This window comes from Phalacrocorax carbo, chromosome 1 (assembly GCF_963921805.1).
Source record: "Phalacrocorax carbo chromosome 1, bPhaCar2.1, whole genome shotgun sequence".
Taxonomy (NCBI): Eukaryota; Metazoa; Chordata; class Aves; order Suliformes; family Phalacrocoracidae; genus Phalacrocorax; species Phalacrocorax carbo.
The window spans coordinates 98,977,198-98,992,838 of NC_087513.1; the positions used below are offsets into that span (position 1 = coordinate 98,977,198).

Below are 15,641 nucleotides of genomic sequence, written 5' to 3' on the forward strand. Positions count from 1 at the left end.
CCACAAGCGTTTTGCCTTAACTCAGCAGGATGAGTGTGCTGAGCAAGGGACCTCAATGAGATGTGCGTGTGGACCTGATCTCAGCAAGCAGAAGTGCTGAGCCAATAACAACGCAATGGCTTTGGCATCAGACTAACGAGCAAGGCTTGCTGATGCTAGCACTCCTGAATTTCAGCTCCTGGACATCAGGCCAGCGCACTGGAGACACTGAGCCTGTAATATCACAGTACCTAATGGCTTGGCATCACCTCCTCAAGCTGGAGCTGCCGTGCTAATAACCACAGGGGCTCAGCCTGCCACTTAGCTGAAGACCTATTAATTAGTGGTCCTAAGCCAGGAACAGCAGAGAGTCCTGCAAAATTCATATCGATGTCAGCCCTGAAAGAGCTTTGCCTCTATTAAAGAGATTAATAGTCATAGTATAGAAAGTAAAAACCTGCTGTTGTATCTCCTGGTTTGGGTGCGCATTGCACCCCTCAGTCCTCCACGTGATAGTGTAAGAGCTGTCATCCCTTTTTCAGAGGCTAAAGGAATCTGGTTTGCCCTTTTTTATAGAATCCTTTTTTCAGATAGTCTTTTCTTGCATCTAAAATTAGATGCAGCTTCTGAATTCGCATCAGACAGAGGCATAGCAGAGCATCAAGGGAAAGGAGTTGTATGAGGCTAAATCTAGAATCCCTTGGAGAAATTCACTGTCAGATTGAGGTAAAGGTTAAAAAAAAAAAAAGAGCTATCATTTTTGGGTTTGAGGAGGTTTTTTATGTATGTCCATGAGACTCTTCTATTTTTCAAATGGGAAACGCTGGAAAGGGTAGGGGGGAAAAAAACCCAAACTCAAATCTGATTATGTTTCTCAAACTAGTTATTTGTGAATTTAAATGTATTTCCTCATCTTCAATAGAAACCAGGGGAGTAGAGAAGGTGATTTCTTCCCCCCCCCCCCCCCCTTTTCCACAAGTGTCAGTCTCTTCCCATGCCTAGTAAACATTTCTGAGTCTTTAAAAAGTCATTTGGGAGGCTCCCAGGATATCAATATTCATTTAGCATTTAGTACTACAGTCCTCTCTTTGCAAATTAAAAACTGTGCAGTTTCCATAGTGACCTAAACAAAATGACAATCTGAGTGAAAAGTAGCTGATATAAGTGAAGATAAGCAGATAGCAATGTAGCTATTTTAAACGAGTTTGGGGTTTGTTTGTTATGTTGGTTTGGGGTTTTTCTCTCCCAAGGTGTATTTTGAGGACCAGACTGTAATCCTGACTTGAAAGACCTCTGGCAATGACTGGGCAGCTAGATCCTGGTGTGAAACTGTTTCAGGTGCTCTTCAGTGTTCTCTACTAATGTTTCAGGGTAGTAAATGGCCAGGAAAAGATATTCTTCATTTTCGGCTATCCATCTTGCTTCACCAGCAATTTTTCCTTACGGCATCACAGCTTAAACAGATGCATATTTACAATCTGTATCTTTCTCTGAAATTTAAGTGACAAATGAGGCTCCCTGCAATGCAGAAGGGACTTGGTTACACAGCCTCCATCCCGCAGTGCTGTCACCGTCCCACCAGTGGGATGAGCCCACCACAGCAAGAAACACTGGTTTTACTACAGAAAAGACAACAGCACAAAATTGTGCTATTTCACAAAGTTTCTTGAGCTCTGCTTTTAAACTGATTTTTGTTTAGGCAATGTAAGTAGATATAGCCATCTTCATATTTTGTTCGTTGTTGTTTTGCTTTGTCTTTTGGTTTGTTTGGTTTTTGGTTTGTGGTTTGGGGTTGTTTGTTTTTGTTTTTTTTTTTTTTAATTAGGGGCTGGGACAGTGTGCCCAAAGATTTGGGGTGGGCAAGGAATGCTGAGTTTGGTAGGCAAGCAGATGGTTTTATGCAATGTGACATTTAAATTGCAGTCTAGAGCATGTTTGTGCAGCACTCAGATCAATGGATATCCCTTTAGTAATAGGAAAATCATGAATAACATTTGGTTGTTTGTGCAGGTGGAGCGTCAGAGACACAGAAAACACATGTTCTGTATTGGTTTTGTGAAGATCAACCACAGGTATAAACCTGAGCTTAGAGAGATTTCTCCAAAAATACCGGCACTGTGCTCCCTTTCTGAGGCTGGTGCCCTTGAGGCTGAATACAAGCTCATGATGAATAGGACATTTCTAAGCCACAGGAAAACTCTGAATTGACCATAGAAATTTCCTGGCCTTTAAGAATAGTATTTCTCATCCTTTCTAAAGTGCTTTATTTTAAAATAAGGATGAGGGGAAGGAAAAAATTCCGAACTCACAGCCTTCCAGTCTGCAAAACTTGCGGTCACTGACATGCATTTCCTGCAGTGGGTTCCTCCACACTACCACATGGGTAAAGCTTTAGGGTCTGAGCACTGAGTCTGAGTCTTCTCTCCTCTACCAACCATTGTGTTCCCTATAGCTGTGTTTATGTTAGAGTCAAACCGTTTGTTTAGAGCCCCTTATTGAGATTTTGGCCCCCATTAAGCCAGGTCAGTGCATGTGCTGAATCCTTGTATAACTAATATCCTTGCGCAACTAATACAGCTAGCAGCACCTAAGTTACCCAGTGGGGTAACAAGCTCAGTAAAAAGGTTAAGCTGTTCGTGTGACTACAGCAGACACATATCTCCACTGGATAATTCTCTGCCCTGCATCAGGTTGAATGAGGCAATTTTTTCCCTGCAACAGCAAAAAAAAAGGAAGGCAAAATGTACTGTAATAACTTATATATGTTTGTATTGCTCTGATACATCCATAACAGGATTCTGCATGAGATGCTATGTGGTGTGGATAATAATTGTAGAATCATAGAATCCCAGTTTGGAAGGGACCTCATGGATCATCTGATCCAACCTTTCTTGACAAAAGCACAGTCTAGACAAGACGGCCCAGCACCCTGTCCAGCCCAATCTTAAAAGTGTCCAATGTTGGGGAATCTACCGCTTCCCTGGGGACATTACTCCAACAGCTGATTGTTCTCATTGTGAAAAATTTTTATCTTGTGTCCAATGGGAATCTCCCCAGCAGTTACTTGTACCTATTGCCCCGTGTCTTTTCCATGTGACTCCTTGTAAAAAGGGAGTCTCCATCTTCGCTGTAGCCACCCTTTAAATCCTGGACAAATTAGACAATTTAGGTATTCCAGCTGCAAAAACACAGTGTGCATCAAATTATGCACAGTTCAGCTGCAAAAATATGGCATTCGTGTGACATTACATTCAACCCCTCTTCCCCCCAGAGGTCTCCCTTCCAGGTCAGTGTGGAAAAGACAGCAATTGCCGACACAACGCAGTCTGTTTGCTTGGGAATCAGGATACTTGCCTTTCTTCGGTTGCCAGTTGCATGCTTTTAGCAAATATCAAAATCAAATAAAGAAAAATTGGACTGTCAAAATCCAAAAGAAGTTAGCAGAGATAAACACAGCTTGATTTGTTGGCGTTTTTTGTGTGTGTGAGAGAGAGTAAAAATAAATGTGCTTTTTGAACTAATTTAGTTTCTATTAAAGGGACGCTTCCACAGCTTAGAACAGCTGACAGAGGTCTTTCCATTTGGGTCCCTTTCAAATTTAAGTACATATTTTATTTGGCTTTGTTTATTTCCATAATTATCATCACCATCTTCATCTTTCATCCTGGTAGATTCACTGAACAGCGCAGCTCCCTATAGCAGCCATAATTGGGCAGGTGTGTATATACAACTGCGAGTACACACTTGCACCACTTAGAGGTAAGCAGCGAATGAAAACTTCCTGTGAGAACCACCTTGGTGATTTTCTTTTCTTCTTATCACCACCACTGCTGGTCGCTGGCTGTGTGTAAGCTACTGGCTCTGCAGATTCTTATATTGGCACCATATGTGGCTGGATGCTTTAACAATTGTTTAAAAAGGTGTGCTCACAAGTGACAGGAAAATCCCTGAATTGTCTAGTTCTGTATTCAGACAAGGTTTATGAGATTTTTATTCTTACAATAACAACAGCTTTAAGGATGCAGACACGGAAAGTCTCAGCTGGCAGGATTAGGAAAAAAGTCTTGTTGCAGCAAATTTACTGAAAGAAACAAGGGAGATTTTGTGTAGTCTAAATTTTCCCTAAACCAACACATCCTGTATTCTATTCAAAGCATATCTTCACAGTGTGATTTTCAGCTAGTGTGCATAATACTAGTGCAAATCGAACAGTCCAGGCAAGAGCTTTTATTTAAAAACAAAAAAACAAAAACAAAAAACAAAACACACACACACACACAAAAAAACCACACAAAAAAACCCCAAACCCCACAAAATGAAAACCAACCCCCCCCCACACACACAAAAAAAAGCCCCAACAAAACACAAACCCCCCAAAACACAGAAAAAGTCAAATTCTTTGCTGAACAGGTGCTTGGTTGAAAGTTCACAGTTCTGTACTCATTTCTCTTGCATGCCAAATTATGGCCTGCTCTGAGGCAAACCGCTTAGTTTCATTATCCTGAGAAGTGGCTACTTGCTTATGGTTCATGTTCTATCACCCTGCCTCATTGACATTGCTTGATCTAAGGTTTAGGGTTGGTTTTGCTTTTTAAGCTATTACTTACTCACAGCTCCAATTTACCTCAGCTGCACAGTAGCCAGGAAATCACAAAACCCTCTTATTAAAACTCTGGAATTAATATTCTACTGACAGTAATAATAGAGGAGCCATGGCCAGAATGGCTGCATAGACAAAGCCATGGCCTGATTTTCTGCATCCTGTGAAGATGATGCTTGCAGGTCGAAGGTGGGCTGCCTTTGGGGAGAGTATGAGAAGTATGTGCTGTTGTACTACCTTTGCCTGTAATGATCAGTAAGGTCAAGGGGATTAGGGACAATTCAAAACCAGATGAAATGCAAACTAGATATGCTAGTAGGTCTGTCATGAGCTGGTATGGATTATGGTCCATGTGCCAGTGGGACAGACAGCGCTCAGAATCCTGTGGTCCATTCTGAAATTCAAATTTTCAAAAAACCCAGACATCAGTGATGGATATAATACTGAAACTTGGAGAGATGAGGGAAGGCGGTGTCTCGCTGGATCTGCTGACTCTGTTAGCTGTAAACATTGGGATGAAAAGGGTGTTTTAACAGGTTTGAAAAAGGTATGAAGAGCTGTGTTCTCCTCAGTAATGGATGCAGCAACTGATGCAGCATCGACAATACCCCCTCTGAAAACAAACACATTTCAGATGGCTTTGGGCTTATATGACAGTATCTGTGTCTCCTAGTACTTCAGAAGAAAGCTAGGGGTGCTGCTTACATCTCTTTAAGAGATATTACCAAGTGGCGACTACTTCTCTGCCAGTACAGCTGCCCCTCCTGGCAGCATGGCTAGGAAGGGTCTCCTGTGTGTCGGGATAAAGCACTGGGGACTGAGCTCTGTGCGGCCTCAGGCGTGCCCTGCTCCGCTGTGTCCCTGAGAGCTCCTCAGCACGGGAAGCAGAGGAGGGAGAAGAGTCACTGGCTAAACCACCCTGCAGAGCCTATTGTTCAGTTTGGGGGTCTGCTGGGGTTTGTGTTTTGGGTTTTTTTTGTTGTTTGTTCCCCCCCCCCAAAAAAAGTGATTCTGCTGCAGCTGCAGTAGTTAATGAGGTGCTGAAAATGGAGCTGTTATTCAGCATAGGGAGGAAAAGTCTTCTCTCTCCCGGCTCCCCACAGGCTCCACAAGTCACTGGGATGGGTCACAGGGGAGGACTTGGCTGTTAGCTCAAGCAGCATAGCCTGATGAGCAAAGCCTGGGAGTTTCATAAACAAACATCTAGGCAGCTGTATCCCACGCAGGTTAGTGATGGGAGGACAAACAACTGTGAGATGTGGTGATCTCCCCAGCCTCTATGCTTCTGGCTTTCTTCTGCAGCAAGTGAAACTGCAAGCATTCTCCTACGTGCAAAAAGGGACTTTCAATTTAGGATAAAGCCATTTGCTTTGCTTTGCATTTGTTAACCAAGGTGTTGACATTTGTCGTGTTTTGACTTAAGTCATAGCTGTAGATATTCTCCAAACTAGTTGTTGCTCACAAATAAACACAGACATGTAAGACATTTGCTAGCATATTTACTTTTCCGGTGTGAAATTAATGAGTGACATCATTCTTTAGCAGCTGTCTTGGTTGCACAGGCCTTTCCTGCAAGGATCATATCCTGAGAATTTAAAAAAAAAAAAAAAAAAAAGATTAAAAAAAGGGGAGAACGATAGCAAACGCATAAGTAAATCTGAATAATTAATTGAAAGAATAAATGACTCATTTCAGTAAGATCATGAGTGAATCTGAATCCTGAACTTCCTGACCTATGCAAAGAGCCCTGAGAATGTTTGTTTAAGTGGGAAACATGCCCTGCAAGGAAATGGGTAAATAGAGACCTCAGGAGTTCAAAGCTAAGGTCCTGCAGAAGAAATACCGAAGCTCAAGGGCCATGTCATTAATTCGTGTACACCATTGGTTACAACTTCTATCCATCAAAGATCTGTCTCCCAATGCTTGTTCACATTATTTGATCTTCTTGAGCTTGCAAAAATTGATCGTTTGATTTTAGTCTGTAAGAGCTTCTGTCTGTTCAAGCTTTAACAACAGATAAAGATAAGACTAGAATAACCTGACTCAGACAATGGCTGCGTGCTTTTGGTCCTGTCTTGAAATAAAAAGGAGAGAGTTGTGTCTAACCATAGAAGAAATTATAGAAACATTTAAATATATACATATTTAAGACTAAATCAAAACTGCTTGTCTCACATCACTGAAGGCTCTGGAGAAACAATTCTCCAAAGACATTTTACGGCAGCAGCAATCAGTGGAGGACAACTGTTTTTATTTGCCAATACCTTCAACACTGTTTATGTGAGTTAAGTAACAGTAATAGTTTTCTTCAACGTGTATGTTTCCTGCATCTGTGAGATAAATTTTGCCAAATAAATGAAACAAGAAGGTATCTCCAGAATGTCTCAGTGAGGTACGACTTCCCATTTACAGCATGCTCCAGGGGTAACTTGTCAATAGAATTGCTTCTCTTTCAGTGGCATCTGGTGGAGCTGCAGACAGAAAATCCCAAAGAAATGTCAGTGATGTCTAAAATAATGACAAAGTCATTTTCAAAGGGGTATCTACTTCCCCCATGGTATGACAATAAAGCTGTCACAGATTTGAGCAGGCAGTTAGCCCCAGAATGCAGTGCTTCTGACCTGTGTGTTTGCATAAGTCAGATACAGAAGTTGTAGCACAAATATCTCAGAGCATGTTAGAGCTGAGACGGTCTGCCGTGCTCATCAAAGAGCGGCCAAAATTTTGCTCACGTTTGCATTTCATGTGGTTTAGGGAAAGTACTAAACAGTGAGAAATATAACTTTCTACTGAAAATTTCCAACTTGTTCATGGTTTGGACCAGCGTCTGTGGGATACTTGGTCCCCACAACACGCTGGGGTACCACTAGAGCTGTTGTAGAAGCTAAGGGGCATAACATGGTCTATGCTCAAGGGCCATTTGTTGAAAAAGTTTGGCTTTAACTCTGCAACCGTTTGATAACTTCAGAGGGCATTGCATTATTCTTGTCTTTCAGTGGGAGCAGAATGAGCCCAAGAAGAGCCCTTGGACATAAGAGTGCAACTCAGTTTCTCTTCTATGAGTTCATCCTCAGTACCTCTGGCTAGCTGTCTTTCAAAATCATGTGTTTCCAAAATGGGACAGAAGGCATTTTTGGTGCCTTTTTTTTTTTGGTATGGGGTTTGTTGGTTTTGGGGTGGTTTTTTTCACTTTTAACAGGGGAATCTTTTTCATCCACTATTTGTGGAAGTGTCTGTGGCAATGAACCACCAGAGAGACAACTTGAAATAGCTTCAATTTAATGATAATGTGGTACCAGATCCTGGTTGGTTATGGCGACTCCCAGGGAGCTTTTTGGACCTTATTTTCCCTGGTTTAAATTCAACCCCTGTTAACAATGTCCACGAGACAACATTGTTACCTATCAGGAGGCTTGTGTAAAATGAACTGGTGTTACTCTACAGTTTCTAGTAGATCCCATCACACTGGGAATATGAACAGCATCTGTGTCCCAAAAGCCACTGCGCGGAGGGCTGACTCAGTCTGGTTGACTGCTTCTGGTTTCCTTGCTGTAAGCAACACCGTGCATAGTTACTTAAAACAGCTGTGTATCTAGAGTGCTTAGCTGGGTATTGTTTGACAGGACAAAATATGTATTTAAAAAAAAAAAAAAAAGAGGAAGGAAAAAGTCTGTAAAAAATAATCTGATGCTTACACCACTATGAAAGCTGTTCACATGTTTCAGTGGTGCTGTTTTGCAGCGCTGGAATAATTTAAGCCCTCAACGAATTTAGAGCCTTAAAAGGGATACAGCAAATGTTAACCAAACTGCTTTCCCCCATGCCTCCAGGGCGTTGATTTTAAACACCTAAGCTCCACTAGCTTTTGGTTTTCCATTTTTGGGCAGGAAGTTTATTAGAAAGGAAATATACATGCTGCAGGAAAAGAGAGGTCTCTGATACTTTCCAAGTCAGCATTTACGTGACTCGGGTTCATTTTGAGAAGAATAATTTATAGCGGCGTGAATAAATAATAGCGGTGAGTTCTAACTGTCCAAACACGATACATAATACCCTGGGAAAATTTCCTCTGTTGCGTGCTAATGACTGATTGTTGGCTTTTATGTTGTGAGCGACTGCAATGAGTAAATCATTTGAAAATAACTGACATGCTCAGGTTTGTTTAAGCAGCACTTGTCAAACTACATCTTCAAGCCAATGTGAGATATAAGTTCAGTTTACTGCTGCTATCGGCGTGGTCTCTTTGCCTGCATTTGTAAGCAACCATGCAAGATCAGCTGCTGAACTTAAAAAACCAATGGTTTAGTGTGATTTGCATTGCACAAAATTGCCATTATGTCAGTGTCTCTTCTTGTGGAAATAAATATGTTTAGATATCGGGTAGGTGCCTAGCTCATCTAGGAAGATCATCCTCAGGCTAATTATAAGAGCAATAATGAAAGTATATTCCCTTATGCATGCAGCTGGTATGTGGAGAAATGTTTTCAAGCTGTTGTTAATCATGCCTTGTAAACTGCTCCTCTAGCTGTATCCATGGCATGTAAAGCTTCCTTTTTTCTTTTTCTTATTGCAGCTTTACTAAAATGGCTTTTTTTCTATTATTTTTTTTAGTCATCCAAGATGAAAGTGTCATATGCTTCTCACCTTGTCTACCACTGCTTCTTACTTATATATGAAAACCTTGAAACTTTATCATGGAAGGAAACTATCTAAAATGTTGCTTTGCTTTTCATTTGCATCTCTCTGTTGGTGCCAGCAAGAGGTCCTTTGAAAAGTAAGGACCTGTTTCTCTTCTCTTGCAAAGGAAATAAAATGCTGGAGAAAGGTGATAACTGGACATTGCAAATTTTACCCTACCTGGTGAAGCCTACATTGCTTGTGCTGTTTTTCTGCACAGGCTGAGTTTTCTGTGCTGTTTTCAGAATAAAACAAACAAACGAGCAAAAAATAGTGCAAAGCATAGACACACAATTTACAGGAGCAATATAAATTTCTCTCCGTTCTACCAACTTTCTTATCCCAGGTGACAGTTAACACATTCATCTGTCTTGAATTTCTCTTTGCTATCCTCATTGCAATATCCAGGCACTGAGGTTTACTATTAAACAGAGCAGTGCAGGAAGGGAGTCTTGGCCCAGTTCATTTCTGGCTTTTGACAAAGACACGATTCCTTTCAATGTCACAAATGAGATTTAGTTTTTTCATTTCTTCCAACTCCCTGAGAGTGCAGGTCTGGGTTTTGAATTGCTTGATGTGAACATCTGCTCTTAACTGGATTAAGAACCCAAACCCAATTCATGGAGGTTACCAAAATCTCACCCATGTATAATAATAGCTATGGGTCACTGCTGATTTGAAGCCAGCCTTGAAGTGGTGACATGGGTTTCAAAGGCTTCATCTCTTATTTACAGTTCTGTGAGCCTGCCAGTTCCATTGCTCAACATTCATCTTAGTCAAATCACCCCCTCTTGGCTTTTTTTTTTTTCTTTTTTCCTTTCTTTTGCATATCTTCATGGAATGATGAACCCATCCAGTGAATCAAAGGGTGCAACCTCTCCACTGATAAAGGATAAGCAGTTGTATCAATGAATATAGTTTTACCCTGTTTAATTTCTCACAAAATATTTGCATCGTTTTTATCTAGGTTTTGTACTGGGGGGATGGTTCCCTGTCTGCATTTGTGCTCAACTCGGATTGCGTTGGATCCAATGCAGTCATCTGAATTTAGTATTCAGTGAGCAATTCTCTATCACAGTCATATGCATAGCTTCTTACCCTCTGGCATCACTATGGCTACTACTGGCCCAATGCAGTTTCCATGGTAGTCAATGGAAATTTTTGAGGCTGACTTCACAAAGCAATACATCCAACACAGGAGAGAAAATATGTTAATCCAGAAGAGGTACTAACAGAACTTGTCACCAAAGTATATATTTTCTTCATTTTGCCATACTTATGTTGCAGGGAAAATGTAATCCCCACCTGACAGATGGGGATCACTGTCCCCATATTCATCCAGTATTTGTAAAGGGATGGAGATTTGTAATACTGGATCTTCCAAGCACCAAGCTAGCAGCCTAACTCTGGTGCCATCCTTGAGAAAAGAGCTGTGGGATGAAAGCAAGTATAAGGTAGGGGGAAAATCAGCTAACACATAATCATATTCACAAATTTGGAAACAAAGGTACCTTCCTTAACAGTTCTTTGCTGTTATGAAAAAAAATAATCCCTCTAAACCGTTCTATTGGATGTCATGTTTGTTTTAACGAAGGTGTGTGTGTGTTTGATATCTGATTAATGCAATGCATCCTTTGTTGCTATAGCTTTTTCAGGAATCAGAGAATTAAAATATCATGTTGAACAAGGTTCTCAAATTAGTTGAATGCCTGTAATCAAAGGCAGAATTTGGCCTGGTATCTTGGCTGTATTGCTGTCATTGCTTCATGTGCCTCTAATACAATGGTAATACGAGAGCTACCTAGTTTCAGTCCCTTTGACCCTCTTGTGAGCAAGACCAGAATCTTACCAGGAGAAAGGGAGCTACAGTATTTCGAAGTGATTTTCATGTAGACTTTCTAACTATTAGCTTTTTCTGTTCTCTTCAGTTTATTCTTTTTCTGTGTGTTAAAAATCACATTCCCTCCTCTGGAGAGATTTTCCCTATCCCATGCCCTCTCTACTCCCAGCTTCCCTGACCTTCTTTTTACCTTTCTTTTCACATGGTACACAATTTGGGTTGTTTTCAAACAAATCTGAACTTTTACTTTGTTCTGATTTTATTTGTGGCCTGAAAAACAAAGCACATTAACTTGAAACAGACACTGAACTGCCTATGGGGGCAACTTGCAAAGTACTGATGCTTGGAAAGTTCCCAAAAGAAAATAAAGCCCAGCAGTCTTGCCTTGTTTGTAGAGCTGATGGAGATCATTGACTCCTAAACCTTTGCCATCTCCTTCCAACCAGCCCCCTAAAATAACAAATACATGGGTTATGTCAAACAGTTACGGTCTTCTGAATCATGAGCCAGACTTAAGAGTGACATTTAGACTGTTCCTGCACATAAACATTAGTAGCTCAGTTTTGGGGCAGCTGTGTCACGCATAGCAAAGCTGGGCTGATTTACTTCCACTGAGAATCTGGCCTGATATCCCGTAGCGAACAATTGAAGTGATGGATCTAGAAAACAAAGTTCACTCCATGTGGCATGAAGTACCTCTTTGAGGTTTTTGTTTATTGCTTCCTGATGATATGCTGGGCAGTCTACAAGCAGGGAAGTCATTTTCATATGCCTGAAGTCTAATTTAGAAAGTAAAGCTGACAGGGCACGTTACAGGCAATGGGACCCAAGACCAGGCTAAGGAGAAGAGTGGGATTTCGTAGTTGGAATATGCCCACACCTCAGTGGCTCAAGCATGTGTGATTTGAATTAGTCGTGGAGCAAATGCAGGATAGCCATGACACTTAGCATCCATTCAGCTGACAGAATGGAGTAAAAAGCTGCAAGTTAAATATTTTTCTATGCTTGTGTGAAAAGAAGGACATGAACACAGGCAGATCCTGTAGTCTAAGTGTTTCTAATGGTAGCCTGGAATAAAGCAATTGCTCACTCAAAACTGAAAATTTGATAGTGAAATTTCATTTCATTGCTAAAGGAGTTGAACATTTTTACCCGTGTAATAGAAAAATGTTACTCGTCATTGACTCCATGTTGTACATTACATATAGTTCAAAGTTGAAACAGAGAAAACTTTGTAGCCTTAAGGGGAGGTCCCCGGCTAGAACTTGCACATAGAGACAGGGAAGGAAGAGGGCGCCTCTAAACACAACATTGTCCAAAGGCACAATGGTGGCGGGTTTTTTTCCTGCTCAAATGTGAACATAAATAGGGCTACTATGAAAGAAGCTATTTGTTTCTACTTCTGTTTCAGAAACAGCAGTAATGTTTTCAGTACTGCTCCTGGTAAAATGTGGAGATGCAGCTTATGCGTTTGCAGTGTCTCCCATAGCAAAAAAAAAAACCAAAACAAAACAAAAAACAACCCACAAAAACCTGATTGTGTGGATTCTTTCTGCTTTCAGCAGGATTTGCTACAGGCTAAACATGTATGTTTGCTTACCAGGCTTGGTTGCCTTACCTTGATCCATGAGAATGATGCATGTTTATCACAAAGCACTGCGCTGCACAGTGCAGCCAGTGTCCACTGTGCCTGCAGTGCTGAGCCTTCAAATGGCAGAAGTTCTCCTGCAAAGATTGGCATGCAGTTGAAGGGCTACATGTCAAAGGTATGGTGCATATTAATTTGACTTGGAGCAAGTCAGTCATACAAATAAGTGGGGATCTTGATCACAGGATAGGTTTTTTTATTGATTTCCCTTCATGATTTTCTAAGACATGCTTGCTCTTCTTTGTTTGGCTTTCCTTATCCTTCCTTCCCCTCCTCTGCCTTTTACTTTCCTATGCTTTGGACATAATAAGTTCATCTATATAGATATAAATGCTCATCTAAACAAAACAACATGTAATAGGCAGGCATACTAAAAGAAGAAATGGTTTATTATCTCTCACCTGTTATACACAATGGATGACTCTGGTAAGAAATGGGACACTGAAGACCTCATTTCTCTTGCAGCAGCAGCAGCAGCGTGGCTTTCTGGAGTGACTGCAAAGCAGGCAATGGAGCTATGCTCTTGTAAACGCTGATGGGTGAAGTGAGATGCCAGCCCTGCGAATTTCCTATCACAGCACCCTCTCCTCCGCTGCATTATGCAAATGTATTACGTGAGTTCACTGCTCTCAGCATTTCTTTTTCAGGCCCCATCTATATGGAATTACTGAAGTCATCTAGGTAATAACTTGAAAGAAAATAGACTCATTCAATGAAAGATTTTTAAATTGCAATCAGCCCTTGAAAGAGGGAGTGAAATCAGGGACGAGTAACAGATGGTGGTGGTGGCTAATCTTTCAGCCTATTATTTTACCATATGGGGGTCTATGCCACAGACTTTCATGCTGAAAATAAAAGAGAAATTAATCATTATGTGACAATATATTATTTAAATAGCTCAGTTGCAATGATATTTGCCTCCATCTAGAAACCATATGCAAGAGTATAGTCTCCAAAACAAGATACAGCTGCATGTAGGCTGCTTTTGTGGTGACAGACATCATACGACTTCAGAGGAAAAAGAGCTACACCACTTAGTTTACACAGAGAAAATGAATTTTCTGGCTATGTTGAGGAGTCTGTGAAAGAAAACCTATGTACAAACACCCAATGGAGTCTAATAGGAAATGATACCTTCTCTGTGGAATTGAGTAGAGAATTACATCACATGCATGGGACTCTATAGGATAGTTAAAAAGAGAAATTATTTCATTCCACATTAAGCCGACGGTCTCTTACCTGGCCCTTCTCCACTGGAGGCAGGAGTGCTTTAATAGCTGCAGGCCTTTATATATCACTTCTATTCAACAATAGTAAACATCTATAAATTTATGTATTAAAATCCTACCAAATTTCATAAGGTTCCTCTATGAGAGAAACACCCAAAGAGCAGTTGTATCTCTTCTATTTCTCCTGTAAATATTTCTTTTAAACACTATCAAGGTAATCATAGAATAGAATCATAGAATGCCCTGAGTTGGAAGGGACCCACAAGGATCATCGAGTCCAACTCCTGGCCCTGCACAGGACAACCCCAAATTCACACCATGTCTCTCAGGACATTGTCCAAGTGCTTCTGGAATATCGTCAGGTTTGGTGCTGTGACTGCCTCCCTGGGGAGCCTGTTCCAGTGCTCCGCCACCCTCTGGGGGAAGAACCTTTTCCTAATATCCAACCTAAACCTCCCCTGGCCCATCTTCCTGCCATTCCCTCGGGTCCTGGTCATTGGTCACCAGAGAGAAGAGATCAGCACCTGCCCCTCCTCCTCCCCTTGTGAGGAAGCTGCAGACCGCGATGAGGTCTGCCCTCAGTCTCCTTTTCTCCAGGCTGAACAAACTAAGGGACTTTAGCCACTTCTCATACAGTTTCTCCTCTAAACCAGAGATCATTTCTCCATTGGTAAACCAGAACTAAGGTACTAAATGTCTAGTTAACTTTCCTGCTAGCTATCTTCTCTGTGGTTAAACATGATAAGGAGAAGGACCAGCTCCAAACCACTCCTGGCTCTATCTGACTACTAGAGTGGTCCAGAACTCACTCAGGCTGAACATGGTTGTATTAGGTACCATAGAATTGTTCTTAAGAACAAATGCAGGGCAATACAGGTTCATGTATAGTTATAACTAGAGATAAGAGAGATGGTCCTTCCTGAGCCTGCTCCAAGCCCATACATCAGCATGCAGAGAAAAACTCTCAGAAGAGGTCAGGAATTGGTGTATCCATCCACTAAATGATCTGATAATTTAGTTGACTCGAGTAGAGAAAACTGTTCTTGGAACAGAAGATGACTAAGTGGCCCAGTTCTGTTACTGATTTACAGCAGTTTGATGTGAACTACAGCCAGGAAGTCTTCATTTTATTCTTTGCTCCAGACACGCTTGCTCCCTTTACCAGGTGTTCACCCCTTTCCTACCAAACTGTCAATAAATCACTGCACTGCTTCATTGTTGGCATCACTGTCCCAACATGCTATGAACAGAAGGACATGCATGAATAAGAGAAGGAAAAGGCATCCTATCCTCTAGACTGTACTGCTATGATTGCTGAGACGCATAATCTTTTTCATGTTTTATTCTTATTGTAGTTACATTGATTTTGCATATAAAAGGAAACAGATTTTCTACTGTATTCTTAAAACACAGCTCAGATCTGTAACAGGGGCCAGAACCCCTGTTACTACACCGTGTAAGAGCTTGAGCTCTCATTTTGCACAGTTTGGGCTCAGCTTAATCATGGCTAATGCCATAGTCTGTGAGATACTGCCAAGGCCAGGCTCACAACTGCACTATAAATATAAATAACCGTCATTACTGGTTTGGAGGTGCATGCCTATGAAACAGAGTAGGAGCAGTAAGAAAGTTAGAGGTCAAAAGTAAGCCATGAAATCTTGAGAGGCT

General features: G+C 41.2%; 1 long non-coding RNA gene across 1 annotated transcript; it reads right to left on the reverse strand.

Annotated features, from left to right (window-relative positions):
* Positions 1 to 3,849: 3,849 nt before the first annotated feature.
* Positions 3,850 to 13,724, reverse strand: LOC135316197 (uncharacterized). Its single transcript, XR_010375633.1, has 5 exons — positions 13,146 to 13,724; positions 12,715 to 12,821; positions 11,481 to 11,546; positions 6,844 to 7,050; positions 3,850 to 6,164 (listed from the first exon to the last, which is right to left on the reverse strand). It is a non-coding gene; the product is annotated as an uncharacterized LOC135316197 (long non-coding RNA).
* Between the last annotated feature and the right edge of the window lie 1,917 nt (positions 13,725 to 15,641).